The 15,731-nt window shown below is 52.5% G+C and overlaps 1 pseudogene; it reads left to right on the top strand.

Moving 5' to 3' along the window:
* The first annotated feature begins 1,143 nt into the window (after positions 1-1,143).
* On the top strand, positions 1,144-3,043 carry LOC103256626 (annotated as a pseudogene).
* Positions 3,044-15,731: the final 12,688 nt, after the last annotated feature.

The following is a 15,731-nucleotide window of genomic DNA, read 5'->3' as shown; positions in this document are numbered from 1 at the left end:
CAGGCCCGGTTCCTGCCCACCATGGGCCATACGAAGGACTGAAAGACAAAGAACAGAGACAGAAAATCACCCCCAATATGGCAAGTACTGATAGAAAATAAAGAGTCGGCTGATACAGAGAATGCTCGAGAGTGGGAGTGAGGCAGGACGTTTTTTCTGAATGGAATACTTGGAGAAGTCCTCTCTGAGGATGACAAGGATTGGACTCGAAAGATAATGGACCAGAAGAAGCCAAGGGGGAGTTCCGGGCAGAGGGACTGGGCTGTGTGAAGGCTCCAGAGCCGAAGTCAGCCCCAGCATCTGGAATAAATGCCCTACGCTGGGAGCCACCAGGTCGCTGCCTGGACTGCCCTCCCCAGAAGGTGCCCTCCTGCCCCAGGTCCAGTGCTTCCATCTAAGAGTGCTCCCAGCGAGAGCTTGAGAAGGGACTCTGTCGGGATCTGCAGTTCACCTGGGATCTCATTCTTCAACTCTTTTTCTGGGGCGGAGGAGCGGACTTTCATCAAGAGCGGAGGACACTCTGGGATGTGGGGTCCCTCTTTTCCTATTTTAGGACAAGCTTACGGTTGCAGATTCTTTAAATTCTCTGGAGCCAGACTGCCTAGGTTCATATCCCACCTCTGCCACCTGGAAGCTCTACCTTTGGGTGTGCTATTTAACTGCTCTGTGCCTCAGTTTTCTCATCTGAAAACGAGGCCTTTAGCAAAAGCATCTATCTCGTGGGACTGTAATGAGGATGTAATTAGTCAATGTCAGCCAAGTGCTTAGAGCCATACCTGGCACAGAAACATCCCACCAGCCTGTTGAATGTTATCACATGTAAGCTGCTGCACCCACGGACACCTTGAAGCGTAGCAAGTGTGTTGTTCTGGTCCCCTAGGCAGGCCTCTCCCTGGAGGCAAGGGACAGCCTTGATTACGTAACTCAACTCAGAAGCCATTTTTATGCCAGGCACCGTGTTAGACACTTTACTTATGACATTTCCTTTGATCCTCCCCACAAACTTAAGAGGCAAGTGTTTTTATCCCCATTTTATAGACACAGAAACTCAGGTTTAAAGAGATTGGCTCAGAGAGCGCAGCGGCAACTCCTGAGATTTGTGTGTGTTCTTAGCAGCCTGGCTTGGGCCGCACAGGAGCAGTTATGTCTAAGGGGCCCGCAGTCGGTATTGATCTTGGCACCACCTACTCCTGTGTGGGGGTTTTCCAGCACAGAAGAGTAGAGATCATTGCCAATGATCAGGGATGCCAAACCACTCCAAGTTATGTTGCCTTTACTGATACCGCACAATTAATTGATGATGCTGTAAAGAAGTTGCAATGCACCCCACTGATGTGTTTTTGATGCCAAATGTCTGATTGAACATGGATTTGGTGTTGCTATTGTCCAGTCTGATATGAAGCACTGGCCATTCATGGTGGTGAACAAGGCAGTAGGCCCCAAGTCCGAGCAGAACACAAGGAGAGACAAGAAGCTTCTATCCAGAGAGGTGCTACCTGTTGTTCTGACAAAGATGCAGGAAATCACAGACAGTTACCTCAGGAAGACTGTCACCATGCTGAGGTTTCAGTGCCAGCTTGCTTTAGTGATCCTCAGCGCCAGGCACCAAAGATTCTGGCACTGTTGCTGGCCTCAGCATGCTTAGAATTATCGACGTGCCAACTGCTGCTGTGACTGCTCATGGCTTAGACAGAAAGGAGGGAGCTGAAAGAAATGTGCTGATTTCTGACCTAGAAGGTGGCACTTTTGGTATGCCAATTCTCACTATTAAGGATGGAATCTCTGAAGTCAAGTCTACAGTTGGAATCACCCACCGAGGCAGAGAAGATTTTGACAACCAAATGGTTAGCCATTTCATTGCTGAGTTTAGACATATGCATAGGAAGAACATCAGTGAGAACAAGAGAGCTGGCTGGCACCTCCGTCTTGCTTGTGAATGCGCTAAGCGTACTCTCTCTTCCAGTACCCAGACCAGCACTGAGATGGATTCTGTCCACGAGGAAACCGACTTCTTTGCCTCCATTACCCATGCCTGGTTTGAAGAATCAAATGCTGACCTGTTCCGTGGCACCCTGAACCCCGTAGAGAGAGCTCTCTGAGATGCCAAACCAGATAAGCACAAATCTGTGATCGGATCCTGGTTGGTGGTTCTGCTCGTATTCTCAAGATGCAGAAAGTTCTACGAAACTTCTTCAGTGGAAAAGAACTGAATAAGAGCATCACTTCGGATGAGGCCGTTGTTGGCTGTCCAGGCAACCATCCTGTCTGGAGACAAATCTGAAAATCTGCAAGACTCGCTGCTGTTGGCTGTCACTCCTCTTTCCCTTAGTGTTGAAACTGCTGGTGGAGTCATGCTTGTCCTCATTGGGTGCAATAGTACCTTTCCTACCCAGAAGACACAGACCTTCACTGCCTACTCTGTTAGGTGGTCTGGTGTGCTCCCAGGTTGATGAAGGTGAGCCGCCATGACCAAGGATAGCAACCTGCCTGGCGCGTTTGAGCTCACAGGCACACCCCTGCACCCTGTGGTGTTCTTCAAATTGAAGTCACTCTCGATAATGATGCCAGTGGCATCTGCGACATCTCTGCTGTGGATAAGAGCACAGGAAAATAGAATAAGATGACCATCACTGATGACAAGAGTCGTTTGAGCAAGGAAGACATTGAGCGTATGGTCCAGGAAGCTGAGAAGTACAAAGCTGAAGATAAGAAGCAGAGGGACAGGGTGTCTTCCAAAACTTCACTTGAACCCTCTGCATTCAACATGAAAGTTGGAGATGAGAACTGTCAAGGTAAGATCAATGATGAAGATGAACAGTGGATTCTGGACAGGTGGAATGAAATTATCAACCCGCTTGAGGAGACTCAGTCTGCAGAGAAGGACAAATTTGAGCACTGGCAACAGGAGCTGGAGACAGTCTGCAACCCTGTCGTTGTCAAGCTGTCCTGGAGTGTGGGTGGCATGCCCGCAGGGTGCCTGGGGGATTCCTGCTGGTGGAGCTCCTCCCTCCAGGGGCCCCCATTGAAGGCAGCCCAAGTGTAGATGAAGCAACGTTCCACGCAGCGAAAACGTCGAAGGACCCGAATTGTAGCAAGTTTGGTGGTAGTTTTAAAGTTGAGCTGCTAGAGTCAATTACTGGGCATTCTCAACCACAGAGTATGGCACATGTGTACTTTATAAGCACCGTATTGTAAGTAGAAAATGCAACGTCTTAAAACTATTTACAAATTGAAAGAAAAAAGAGAGATTGGCCTACCCACGCCATGACGCTACTACTATTCCAGGCCCACCCTGAGACTCTGATCCCGCGGGTGTGGGTAAGGCCCAGGAGTCTGCATTACAATGTCTCTCCTGCACTCCCACTTCCTAATTCTGATGAGGGCGACCCCTTTACTACTTTGGGGAACTCAGACCTAGATGATCACTAAGACTGTCTCTGGCTGCAAAGTCTGTGAAGATGAGAAATTCTATCTATGACAAATTCACCGTTTAGTGAGGAAGGCAGTGAACATAAATATAAAAGTGTGCTTTTTAAAGTGAATCAACTCAGTTCTCGTCACTGGGTCCTTGGTACAGTCATCCTCCTGCAAGCACACTGGGCTGAAGGTACCCTGAGCCGGAGTAGGGCGCTGCTGAGTTTTATCAGGCGGGTTCCTCCCCTGGTCCCCCGAGCCTTTTGTGGCTACGTGCTCCACCCACTTCTCATCTTAGAGGCATTCAAGAATAGGACCTCCTCTTGAACAATTATCGTAATACTATAAGAAAAGGATTGTCATAGTGGGAAATTGCCAGGGGAGGGTGGGATTGGCATTAATGGGATCTGCTGGGGGGCATGCCTCATCAACAAGGGTGCCGGCATAATGAGCATTTGCATAAATTAACACTGAATTGTACCCCATATCTTTAAAATTAAAAAAATATGCAAAGTATACACATATTGAAACATCTCACTGTACCCCGTAAGTGTGTACAATTAGTATGTGTCAATCATAAAGAAAAATAAAGCTTAAAAATAAAACAGGACCTCATCTCCAAGGGACCACTGCTGGAGGCAGCCCTCCCAGGTGCTGTTGGCTTCACACACCACCAAGGCTATGCCATCATAGGTTTTTATAGTTCTAGGGTTAAAAGTCATAATTACAGTGGTTGGAGTAATAAAATCAGGTAGGACTCTTCCAGGGACACATGCCAGAAAATCCAATCCCAAGATGACATGATCTAAAGGAGAATTAACTGATAAGCCCGAGAGCAGGCTCATTTCAAGCGCAGCCCGATGCAGAAAACCCAGTGCTCCAGAAGGGCTCAGGTGCTCTTTCATCGTGGGACTCAGCTCTCTCTGCACTGACTCCATTCCCAGACTGAACGACTGGGTTCCTGGCCAATCGCCGTTCCCTGAAGAAGAATGCAGAGTCCTCATCGGCCGAGCCTGGGTCGCATGATGTTCCTGGATGCGCAAAGTGAGGCGAGTACAGACCACCCAGTGAAAACCACGGCCTCTCGCTGGAGGTCGATGAAGGTATGCCCACAGCAAGCATGGGGGCGCTTCCTCTGTGCCAGACCTGGTGCTGAGCACACTGCAGGCATGAGCCCACCTACTCTTCTAAAACAACTCTATGAAACACGTGTCCACATTGCCCTCGATCAGGAGACTGAGGCTCAAAGAGGTGAAGCCACACGGTCAGTCTCACACAACCAGCGAGTGAGGGTGGTGGGTTGGAGCCGGTTCTGTCGTGGCATCGGCGTCCTCTGAGCCACATGGACTGGAAACACCAGAGTCTTTCTCCACGTGTCCTGCTCCTCTTTTACACCGAGTTACTGTCCAATCCGGTGGCTCCTACTTCCACAAGGTCCGAGCCCTCTGTTCCCATCTTCGGTCCCCGTGGCCAATGCCCTGGGTCAGGACTTGATCACGTCTCACTATACTATTATAGTGGCTTGCTCTTTTCTCAGTGATTCCCCCACCAGTAGTCTGAGGATCGTTTTAGCTTTTAAACTTACATTTAAAAGTCAGAGTTGGTGGCCTTGCCTTTGTGTTTGCGGCTGCCCCCAGGTCCTGGCAGCAGCCTAGGGGGAGGCCTACAGGGGGTCCTGGAATAGGGCAGGCATAAGCCACCTGGGCGCAACCTTAGGCCTGACGGTCCGATGGCCTGGAGCTAGGGTGGCAGGGATGGCAGCTGAGGTCTGCCCCGTGTGGACCTTGAACCTGCCCTGCTCACCTGGGAGAAGCGCTAAGCGAGAAGCCTGGCTACATCACATTCCGTAAAATCCGGGCAGCCCAGAACATCTCCAAGACGACCGCCACATCTCAGAACTGAATCTGTCTCGCTGCTGACAAGCTTGTGCTGAAACTGCAGGATGAGAGTCTTCCCCGGGGAAGTGACAGCCTCATAAAGGGTAAGAAACGAGCCTGGCCACAGGGAGCGCCACCCTTCAAGTGAATCCTCCAATTCTTGAGGAGCCAGTAGGGGTGCGGCCCACCCCACCGTTGCCGGTGTCAAGGCCCTTGGCCGCCTGCACCGTCCTGGATCAAGGAACCCGGAAGGCCAGCCCATTTTCTGGGGGTCACTCTCCTCCTCCCTGTGTCGCCCAAGGGTGTTGGGACCAGGTGTTGGGACAGATTTCTCAGTGATTTCCTATCATTGTTCCCTCCCTCATGGTCAGGAGGAGATAACCACCAACTCAGGAATTCTCAATAAATTTTTTTTTCCTTTGAGTTGGAGTCTCACTCTGTCGCCTGGACTGGAGTGCAGTGGCACACTCCCGGCCACTGCAGCCTCCACCTGCTGGGCTCCGGTGATCCTTCCGCCTCAGCCTTCCAAGTAGTTGGAACTATGGGCTTGCACTACCACGCCCTGCTAATTTTTTGATTTATTGTTGAGATGAGGTCTTGCCAAGTTGCCCAGGCGGATTTCAAACCTGCGGGCTCAGGCAATTCACTCACCTCAGCCTCTCAAAGCACGGGATTACAGGCTGAGCCACCGAGCCCAACTTCAATAAATTTTTATTACTCAAAAAAAAAAAAAAAAAAGTTAGAGTCGGGCTGGGCACAGTGGTTCATACCTATAATCCCAGCACTTTGGGAAGCTGAGATGAGAGGATTGACTGAGCCCACGGGTTCAAGAACAGCCTGGGCAACTTGGTGAGACCTCACCTCTACAATAAATCAAAAAAATTAGTTGAGTGTGGTGGCACCCGCCTGTAGTTCCAGCTACTTGGAAGGCTGAGGCAGAAGATCGCCAGAGCCAGCAGGTTGATGCTGGGGTGGCCGTGAGCATGCCACTGCACTCTAGTCTGGGCGACAGAGTGAGACTCCAACTCAAAAAAAAAAAGGTAGAGTTGGCCAGGTGCAGTGGCTCACGCCTGTAATCCCAGCACTTTGGGAGACCTCATCTGTACAAAATATTAAAAAATTAGCCAAGCATGGTGGTGCACACTTGTAGTCCCAGCTACTCAGGAGGCTGAGGCAGAAGGGTTGCCTCGGCCTAGGAGGTCGAATGTGGTGAGCCGTGTTCGTGTCACTGCACTCCAGCTTGGCGACAGAGTGAAACTTTGAATAAAAAAAAGTTAGAGTCACATAAAAGTCTATATCATCTGACTTCCCCTGAAACATAAAAGAGCCTGGCAGCACTGGGCCCACAGTCTCCAAGGCAGCAGTGACTGGACCAGAGCAGCAGCACCCACTGAGCAGAAGGGCGATAGGCTTGGCCAGGTACCTGTTGCTTCTCTCTGCTCCTTGTCTGCCCTTGGCAGGCCTCTGGATTTGCAAGCTCAGGAATCTCTCCCCCTCTTGACCCCTCCTCCTGGCCACGAGACTTACCTTCCTAAAGCACAACTGCCTGGAACATTCTGTGTTTGAGTCCCCCGTCCACAGTTCTTCACTGACTACAGCCTCGCTGTGCACTTGTACCCCATCGACTTTTCCAGGCCTGCCTCCTTTCACACAAGCCCCCACTTCAGCCAGACCCTTCTGGAATACGCCCAGCATGCCCTCTCCCCCAAGATGTATCAGGCCTCATCCTTGGGCCTCTCTGTGCGCTCTTGCATCTGTTCTTTTTGTGCCCATACAATTTCCAGTGACCAGCACAATTCCCACCTCCTCCAGGAAACCTAGTTAAATTCTCATCAGTATCAATGTGCTCCTACTCCAGACACCACCAGCACATTTTTTTTTTAGTTGGAGTCTCACTCTGTCACCCAGACTGGAGTGCAGTGGCACCATTAAGGGTCACTGCAGCCTCGACTTCCTGGGCTCAGGCAATCTTCCCGCCTCAGCCTCCCAGTAACTGGGGCCACAGGCACACACCATCATATCTGGTTAATCTTTTAAAATTTTTGTAGTAATGAGGTCTTGCTACGTTGCCCAGGCTGGCCGTGAACTCCTGGGTTCAAGTGGTTCTCCAGCCTCGGACTCCCAGGGTCCTGGGATCACAGCACATTAAAAAAAAAAAAAATTTTTTTTTGAGTTGGAGTCTTGCTCTGTCACCCAGGCTAGAGTGTGGTGGCACACTCACAGCCACTGCAGCCTCAATCTGCTGGGCTCCAGCAATCCTTCCGCCTCAGCCTTCCGAGTAGTTGGAACTACAGACGCATGCCACCACACCCGGCTAGTTTTTGTGATTTACTGTAGTGATGAGGTCTCACCAAGTTGCCCAGGCTGGTCTCGAACCCCCGGGCTCAGGCAATCCTCTCGCCTTGGCCTCCCAAAGTGCTGGGATTACAGGCTGAGCCACCATGCCTGGCCAAATTTTTTATTTTAAAAATGTGGGGTACAATTCGGGGTTAGGTCTACAAATGCTCATGATGCAGGTACCCTTGTGGATGAGGTGCAGCACACCTTTTAAAGCCTCTCCTAGGACTGACATTTATCATCATAGCGGTCATTTTTATAATCAGTCAACCAGGTCAACTCAGGGAGCACTATGACGTGCTGGGCGCTTTTCCGAGTGTCCTGCCCTCACAACAGCCTCTTGATGGAGATCGCACTCTCATTGTAGCCTGGAGAGGCACAGAAGGTTAAGTAATTCACCCAGGCTCACCCAGCCAGAAGCAGGAGGATCAGACTGAGGCCCAGAGCAGTCAGACTCCAGACCCGCTCCCCTGTGGTGTGTGCACTTGGCACACGTCGGCCAGAACCGACCACAGGCCGGCACCATCGAGGTGACAAGGACGGAGAGCAGGACGCCCTCTGCCCTCCAAGAGCTCTCAGCCTCATGGGAGGAGACAGATCTCTCACAAATATGGGGAATAAGACTCTCAGGAACTGTGATGGGGAGGGGGCAGAGCGGGATGCCCACGAGGACCTGGAAGCGGGACAAAGGGGCAGGGGGTCACATTCACCCGACAAGGTCAAGAAGGACTATCGAGGAAGTGAGCTTTCATTGAATCTTAAAAGATGAGCTGCACAAGGCCGGGTGCTGTGGCTCACGCCTGTAATCCCAGCACTCTAGAATGCTGAGGAATGTGGATAGCTTGAGCCCAGCAGTTCAAGAACAGCCTAGACCTTGTCTCTACAAAAATATCAGAAAATTAGTCAGGCGTGGTGGTGCATGCCTGCAGTCCCAGCACTCTGGAAGGATCACTTGAGCCCGGGAGTTTGAGAACAGCCTAGGCAGCATAGTGAGACCTCGTCTCTACAAAAATATCAGAAAATTAGCGAGGCATGGTGGCGTGCACCTGTAGTTCCAGTTACTCAGGAGGCTGAGGTGGAAGGATCACCTGAGCCCTGGAGATTGAGGCTGTGGTGGGCTGTCATGCCATCGCTTCCAGCCTGGGCAACAGAGTGAGATCGTGACTCAAAAAAACCCCAAAACCAAAAAACTCAAGCTGATTCCCTTATGAAGGGTACAATTTGCAGAAATGTAGAGACAATAAAAAGATTATCAGGCGGATCCAGGCAAGAACCAGCAAGGGGTTGAGCTGAGTACACCGAGTACACAACCCTCCCCTCCTGCTAGGGAGCAGGATCTGTGTCATTTTGTCTGCGAACTTCATTCATGTGCAAATTCCCTCATGAATAACAATAGGTTTCCATCTCATGCCAGGCTCCTTCTGTGCTGACCGCTAGACCTCTGGCGCAGGTGGTGAGGCCAGGGAGGCCCACAAACAGGGGTGAGAGTGAGAGGTGCTACAGAAGGTCAAGGCCAGGTGCTGGCTTCTGCTGCCCACTGTCCGGCAGTCAGACAGCCCTCGTGCAGTCTGCTTCTCTGCCACTCGGGATTTCTCGGCTCTTCCCGCCTCCGTGGCCGTCTGCAAGGTGTGCAGCTGCAGCGCCCACCCACAGGACAGCTAAGGAGGGCTCAAGCTACCGCTGCGGTGGGGTGTCTGCCAGTGCTTTGCCGGTGGCAGCTCTGGAGGGGCTGGTGGATTTGCCCACAGGATGGGCACCATAACCTAGTTGGGCAGAATTGTGCTATTAACCGCGAGCCCAACATAGACAGTGGCCAGTGGATCTGGGAAGAAGCCCTTCAGAAATGCTCATTTCTGGCTGGGTGCGGTGGCTCACGCCTGTACTCCCAGTACTTTGGGAGGCTGAGGTGAGTGGATTACCTGAGACCGCGGGTTTGAGACCAGCCTGGGCAACTTGGCAAGATCTCATCTCTACAATAAAAAAATAAAAAATTAGCCGGGTGTGGTAGCGTGCACCTGTAGTTCTGGCTACTTGAAAGGCCGAGGTGGAAGGATCGCCGGAGCCCAGTAGGTTGAGGCTGCGGTGGCCGGGAACGTGCCACTGCACTCCAGCCTGGGCTACAGATTGAGACTCCAACTAAAAAAAAAAAAAACAAAAAAAGCAAGAAAGAAAAAGGAAAGGAAATTCTCATTTCTGAGAGTAGCAGGCCTGCCTCAGCGTTGGGATAGATGGTGCCCCTTCCCCACCCCCCATGAGGCTTCTGCCAGGCATGTGAGAAACAGTCCCGGGTTTTGGCATCTCCCAATAGTTCATCTCCCAAGTGAATGACATTTCATGGCATATTAAACAAAAATACTCATCTTTGACCTTCGAAGGACAATGTACCCATGTTCCTTATAATTTCAATGGAATTTATACGCGTCAGGGTTTTTTAATCTTAATTTCAGGCCTAGCCATAAACTCCATTATATACTAATATCCTCATCCAACATCATGAATCAAATGTTTGATTGACATGTGCCGATCACTATGCTAGGTGACAGGATTATAACACAACCCCAGCACTTTGAGAGGCAGAGGCAGAAGGATCGATCACCTTAGCCCAGGAGGTTGAGGCTGTGGTGAGCTGTGATTGTATCACTGCACTCCGGCTTGGACTAAAGAGTGAGACCCTGACTGAAAAGAAGAAAAAAGAAAGGAAAGAAAAGAATAAGACCCAGCCCAGTCTCAAAGCCATCCTAACCTCAGTAGAAGTTAGAGAAATGAATTAGTACCACCTGTGTTTTAGGGGCTAGAATCAACCCATGGCACAGGCCACAGGTTGGGTACACAGAGGCAAACTGAGGCACCTTGCCTAAGAGTACATTTTAGGCTGTCAGATCAAGGCCAGGCTTTGGTGTCCAGCCTTTGACCTACTGCTTGATGATAATGATTGTTACTTACTGACCACCCTGACCACCACTATGTCCCTGGCACAGACTGCCAGACACGTATGTTATTTAATTTAATCCTCATGAACATTCTATAAGAAGTGTATCGCATGAATTGGTATATGGGCGGCACTTAGCAGAGGTCCTGAGTGGTTGGGCATGGTGGCTTGGGCCTGAACATCCCAGTGTTGTGGCAGGCCAAGGTGGGAGGACCGCTTGTGGCCAGGAGTTTAAGACCAGGGTGGGCAGCACAGCAAGACCCGAGTTCTACAAAAATATTTAAGAAATTGACTGGGAGTGGTGGGGTCACAGCTACTCGGGAGGTTGAGGCCAGGGAATCACTTGAGCCAAGGCTGCAGTGAGGTATGACCCCTGTCTCTAAAGGAGGAGAAGACAAAGGAAGAGGAGGAGGAGGAGGAGGAGGAGGAGGAGGGCCCACGGAAGTGCTTCATTCATGTTACTTAAGATTGTCGCTGCCATCTCCCTCGACAGCAGCTGAGACTGAAATCAGGCGATGCAAGCGCTAAAGTCCAGAGGGTCCCACACCTGTCCTGGACAAATCCCCTAGGAGGCCCGAAGAGCGGTTTGGGTGTCGCTGGCCAGGTGGACAGGCAACACGTGGTGGATTCACACACAGGACCCTGCCTGGCAGACAGAAGCAACAGATGAGCAATTTGCAAGGCCCCAGTGAGAGTCAGAGGGCTGCCTGATAGGCTCACTTCTGAAGGGGGCTTCTCGCTTGGTGGACGGCCACCCAGTGGGGACACAGGCTACGACAGACAGGGTGGGGGATTCGCTCAGTGTCTCTTCCTTCCTCTTCTGGCGCCTTCCTGAACCGCGGAGGTTGGAGGGACGGAATCAACCTGCCTCGTGGCCTTTGCTGGCTTGGGGTGTGATCAGAGCCCACCTCCTTTAGAGACAGGGGTCATACCTCACACCTTTCAGGTGTGCTCGCAGGAGACTCTAAATGAGAGTTGAGTTAGTGGGTGGGCCAGCTGTACTGCTGGTGTGCGTCCGGCCGATGCAGAGCCCGCATGGATATCCGGGGCTGTGGCTGAGACGGCAGGAACCTGGAGTCGGCATCTGGGGTCCCAGCCCGGCCAGCTGGTCTGGTGACGTCTGGGTGCCCTTCCCGGGGGCCCAGCCTGGAGCCCACGCCTCAGGCCTTCCCAGCAGTGTTGTAAACACCCAATACCCTGTAACCCTTTGTGGCTCAACACAGCTGGAGCTGTTTGTATCTTGTCATCGTTTTCATGATTTCAATGTGAAATCTTCTGATATGTAAATACAGACTTGGGCAAGGCATCCAGTCTTTCTGAGTCTTGGTTTCCTTGCCTGTAAGACAGCATGTGAAACCACTTCCCCTATAATCCCAGCACTTTGGGAGGCTGAGATGAGAGTACTGCCTGAGCTCACAGGTTGGAGACCCACCTGGGCAACTTGGCGAGACCTCATCTCTACAATAAGTCAAAATATTAGCCAGGCATGGTAGTGCGTGCCTGTAGTTCCAGCTACTTGGAAGGCTGAGCAGAAGGATCGCCAGAGTCCAGCAGGTTGAGGTTGTGGTGGCTGGCAGTGTGCCACTGCACTCCAGTCTGGGCGACAGAGTGAGACTCCAACTCAAAAAAAAAAAAAAAGAAAAAAGGAAACCACTTCCCAAAGGCAACATACCTGTCATTTAGCAGTTGCTCAAACCAGAGAACCGTGAGGGTAGAAAGCACAGGTAGGCTGGGCTCGGTGGCTCAGCCTGTAATCCCGGCACTTTGGGAGGCCGAGGTGAGTGGATTGCCTGAGCCCGCGGGTTCGAGACCCGCCTGGGCAGCGCGACCTCATCTCTACAATAAATCAAAAAATCAGCTGGGCGTGGTAGCGCAGGCCTGTAATTCCAGCTACTTGGAAGGTTGAGGCGGAAGGATCGCCGGAGCCCAGCAGGCGAGGTTGTGGTGGCCAGGAACAGCCACTGCACTCCAGTCTGGGCGACAGAGTGAGACTCCAACTCAAAAAAAAAAAAAAGAAAAAAGGAAACCACTTCCCAAAGGCAACATACCTGTCATTTAGCAGTTGCTCAAACCAGAGAACCGTGAGGGTAGAAAGCACAGGTAGGCTGGGCTCGGTGGCTCAGCCTGTAATCCCGGCACTTTGGGAGGCCGAGGTGAGTGGATTGCCTGAGCCCGCGGGTTCGAGACCCGCCTGGGCAGCGCGACCTCATCTCTACAATAAATCAAAAAATCAGCTGGGCGTGGTAGCGCAGGCCTGTAATTCCAGCTACTTGGAAGGTTGAGGCGGAAGGATCGCCGGAGCCCAGCAGGCGAGGTTGTGGTGGCCAGGAACAGCCACTGCACTCCAGTCTGGGCGACAGAGTGAGACTCCAACTCAAAAAAAAAAAAAAGAAAAAAGGAAACCACTTCCCAAAGGCAACATACCTGTCATTTAGCAGTTGCTCAAACCAGAGAACCGTGAGGGTAGAAAGCACAGGTAGGCTGGGCTCGGTGGCTCAGCCTGTAATCCCGGCACTTTGGGAGGCCGAGGTGAGTGGATTGCCTGAGCCCGCGGGTTCGAGACCCGCCTGGGCAGCGCGACCTCATCTCTACAATAAATCAAAAAATCAGCTGGGCGTGGTAGCGCAGGCCTGTAATTCCAGCTACTTGGAAGGTTGAGGCGGAAGGATCGCCGGAGCCCAGCAGGCGAGGTTGTGGTGGCCAGGAACAGCCACTGCACTCCAGTCTGGGCGACAGAGTGAGACTCCAACTCAAAAAAAAAAAAAAGAAAAAAGGAAACCACTTCCCAAAGGCAACATACCTGTCATTTAGCAGTTGCTCAAACCAGAGAACCGTGAGGGTAGAAAGCACAGGTAGGCTGGGCTCGGTGGCTCAGCCTGTAATCCCGGCACTTTGGGAGGCCGAGGTGAGTGGATTGCCTGAGCCCGCGGGTTCGAGACCCGCCTGGGCAGCGCGACCTCATCTCTACAATAAATCAAAAAATCAGCTGGGCGTGGTAGCGCAGGCCTGTAATTCCAGCTACTTGGAAGGTTGAGGCGGAAGGATCGCCGGAGCCCAGCAGGCGAGGTTGTGGTGGCCAGGAACAGCCACTGCACTCCAGTCTGGGCGACAGAGTGAGACTCCAACTCAAAAAAAAAAAAAAAAAAAAAAAAAAAGAAAGCACAGGTTTTGTGGAAGCTGGGCGCACCTCGTGGCAATGCCACTCCCCACTGTGTAACCACCACTGAATGCTCTCGGAGGCCCTGGGCGGTGTCTGCTCCTGCAAGTGCAAGGTCCTGGGTCTGTGTGTTTCAGGAAGGATTCAAGAGCTGGCGTATGCGGAGATGCCCAACACAGTGCATGGCCCCCAGCGGTCTCTTCTCAAGTGCTAATTCTTTCTTTTCTTTTTTTAAGTTGAGAAAGCAGGAATTATGGAGAGGACAGAAAAGCTCCCGCAGTGGGAGGGGACCCGAGAGGGTTGCCCTGTTAATTCTTTCTTATCTCACATGCTTGTTGCTGAGAAGGACGGTTGGAAAGACCTTAATCAGGTAAACAGGTGTCGTGACACAGCCCTGTGCTCGCTAATGGGAGACTGGCACATTTTTTCCCTCTCCACGCTACAGGAAATAAAATGGCCATCTGCCACTTCTCTGGGAGCGTCTAGGTGCCCGGGAGACGGCCCTGCTCACACCTATTTCCTGCCGCTAACCGTTCTTTCTTTTGCCGCCAGAGCCATGGCTTTGCTCTGCTTCAGAAGATGGGGCCTCTAGGAGCTGCTGGACCTCTAGGAGCTGCCCTGTGAGATAGGGGTGGCTTGGAAAGGGGCGCTCTCTGAGAAGCAGAGTGCCCGTAGGACGCGTCGCTGGTCAGCTGGTTTTGAACAGGGCCCTGCAGGAGCCTGGTGCTACTGGTGCCAGGGCGAGTTGGGCAGAATCTCGGGTGGGGGAGGGTTGGAGCTGGAGAGGGGCTGGGAGCGTGGGAGACGGTGGCTGCTCGGAAATTCGACTTGAGCCTCTCGCTGGGAGATACGCTAAGGAGAGTCACCCAGGGAGCCCACTGGGAAGCTCTTGGGAGCCATCGATTAACACTGATATGAAGTGCTGCCTGCTGTGTGCCCTATAAGAGTTGGAGGGAAGGTTGGGGCTTTTCGGTTTTGCTTTTCAACCCTGCCAGAACCCAGTCATGGTGACTGGCACACCACTGGTAATACATTATCGGGTAGGCAGGGCATCTCGTGGAGAGACGTGGTCACGTGGCAGACATGTTGCGGGCCCACGAATGTCCCGGCGGGCGCCCCGCCGGAGTCTGAGAACATGAAGATAAAACAGTCTCCGCCCCCAAGGAGCTTACATCTTAGAGACAGAGGCAGTCACAGGCGTCCGGCTCATTGTCCCGGCACCTGCAGGTTCTGGGATGTCCTGGGAAGGGAGAGCCTGCGCCTGCCCTTACAGGTCGCGGGCTGCTGGGGCGGGGGCTGTCAGAGGGGCGGGCTTTAACGACACGGCGGACGTCAGGCTGGAGTGGGGAGAAGCTCGAGGTGCCGCGGAAGGTCTGGGGGCCCCTTATCCAGAATGCGGGGGCGGGGCGGGGGCATCCAGGGTGAGGTGCTGGGTTAGGAAGGCGCGGGCAGGGGCTGTCCAGGGGGCCGGGAGGGGTCCTGCGTGTGTGCTCCTGTCACTGGGTGTGGGGACAGGCCCCGGGCTTAGGAAGCGGCACTAGCCTCAGAATGGGCCCCGGCCGGGGGCCGGGCCCGGGCAGCCTCGCTGCAGGGCCGGCCGTGCTGGGGAGAGGACTCTGAAGCAAGCTGGGACTGGATCTGGCAAAAACTCGTTTATCATGCTAAGTAGAGAGCTTGGACTTCATTCAGAAGAGAACAGGAGATGACAGGGGCATTTTTTTTTTTTTTTGAGTCTCACTCTGTCGCCCAGACTGGAGTGCAGTGGCTGGGCTCCGGGGACCTGCTGGGCTCGGAGGATCCTTCCGCCTCAGCCTTCCAAGTAGCTGGAACTACAGGTGCGCACCACCACGCCCGGCTAATTTTTTTTTTTTTTAATTTATTGTAGAGATGAGTTCTTGCCAAGTTGTCCAGGAGGGTCTCAAACCCATGGGCTCCAGCAGTCCACTCACCTCAGCCCCCAAGGCACGGGATTACAGGCTGAGCCACCTAGCCGGGCTGAGAGGGGCTTTTTTTTTTT

This window comes from Carlito syrichta, unplaced genomic scaffold (genome assembly GCF_000164805.1).
Source record: "Carlito syrichta isolate Samal-C Ts95f unplaced genomic scaffold, Tarsius_syrichta-2.0.1 Scaffold78750, whole genome shotgun sequence".
NCBI classification, from domain to species: Eukaryota; Metazoa; Chordata; class Mammalia; order Primates; family Tarsiidae; genus Carlito; species Carlito syrichta.
This window is presented reverse-complemented; position numbering and strand designations above follow the sequence as displayed.